This window comes from Labeo rohita, chromosome 22 (assembly GCF_022985175.1).
Source record: "Labeo rohita strain BAU-BD-2019 chromosome 22, IGBB_LRoh.1.0, whole genome shotgun sequence".
In the NCBI taxonomy this organism is placed as follows: domain Eukaryota; kingdom Metazoa; phylum Chordata; class Actinopteri; order Cypriniformes; family Cyprinidae; genus Labeo; species Labeo rohita.
The window spans coordinates 36,019,699-36,021,474 of NC_066890.1; positions in this window are offsets into that span (position 1 = coordinate 36,019,699).

Genomic DNA, 1,776 nt, shown 5'->3' on the forward strand with positions numbered 1-1,776 from the left:
AAAGTAATTAGTTTTTAGAGTAAAATAATAACATAAGTGACTGGACTAAAGGAATACATGTGGATATGGGGTCAATTAAGGTGACGTTTCTTTGATGTGCAGTTAATAAATCTGACTTGCTCATTGCAGTACAATTTGCAGTGTGTGCATTATTGAAACTGGTGTATTTTATCCTCTCTTATAAATATTGAGTATTTGTTTATTTTGTTATAAGGGTCCTTTTTTGAAATTGAGATTTATACATCATCTGAAAGCTTAAATAAGCTTTACATTGATGTATTTGTTAGGATAGGACAATATTTGACCAACTATTTGAAAATAAATGCAAAAAATTAAACTATTGAGAAAATCACCTTTAAAGTTGTCCAGATGAAAGTCTTAGCAATGCATTTTACTAATCAAAAAGATATATTTACGGTTGGAAGTTTACAAAATATCTTCATGGAACATGATTTTTACTTAATATCCTAATGATTTTTGGCATAAAAAACAAAATTGATCATTTTGACCCATACAATGTATTTTTGGCTATTCCTATAAATATACCCGTGCTACTTAAGACCAGGTCCAGGGTCACATATGTGACCCTGGATCAGGGTCACATATGTGACCCTGGATCACAAAACCAGTCATAAGGGTCATTTTTTCTAAATTGAGATTTATACATCATATGAAAGCTGAAAAAATTAGCTTTCCGTTGATGTATTTGTTAGGATAGGACAATATTTGACCAACTATTTGAAAATAAATGCAAAAAAATAAAATATTGAGAAAATCACCTTTAAAGTTGTCCAGATGAAATTCTTAGCAATGCATATTACTAATCAAAAAGATATATTTACGGTTGGAAGTTTACAAAATATCTTCATGGAACATGATTTTTACTTAATATCCTAATGATTTTTGGCATAAAAGACAAAATTGATCATTTTGACCCATACAATGTATTTTTGGCTATTCCTGTAAATATACCCGTGCTACTTAAGACCAGTCATAAGGGTCATTTTTTCTAAATTGAGATTTATACATCATATGAAAGCTTAAATAAGCTTTCCATTGATGTATTTGTTAGGATAGGACAATATTTGACCAACTATTTGAAAATAAATGCAAAAAATTAAAATATTGAGAAAATCACCTTTAAAGTTGTCCAGATGAAATTCTTAGCAATGCATATTACTAATCAAAAAGATATATTTACGGTTGGAAGTTTACAAAATATCTTCATGGAACATGATTTTTACTTAATATCCTAATGATTTTTGGCATAAAAGACAAAATTGATCATTTTGACCCATACAATGTATTTTTGGCTATTCCTATAAATATACCCGTGCTACTTAAGACCAGGTCCAGGGTCACATATGTGACCCTGGATCACAAAACCAGTCATAAGGGTCATTTTTTCTAAATTGAGATTTATACATCATGAAAGCTGAAAAAATTAGCTTTCCGTTGATGTATGGTTTGTTAGGATAGGACAATATTTGGTTGAAATACAACTATTTAGAAATCAGGAATCTGAGGGTGCAAAAAAATCAAAATATTGAGAAAATTGCCTTTAAAGTTCTTCAAATAATGTTCTTAACAATGTATATGACTAATCAAAAATTAAGTTTTCGTACATTTACAGTAGGAATTTTACAAAATATCTTTATGGAACATGATCTTTACTTAATTTCCTAATGATTTTTGCCATAAAAGAAAAATCAATAATTTTGACCCATACAATGTATTTTTGGCTATTGCTACAAATATACCCCAGCGACTTAAGAC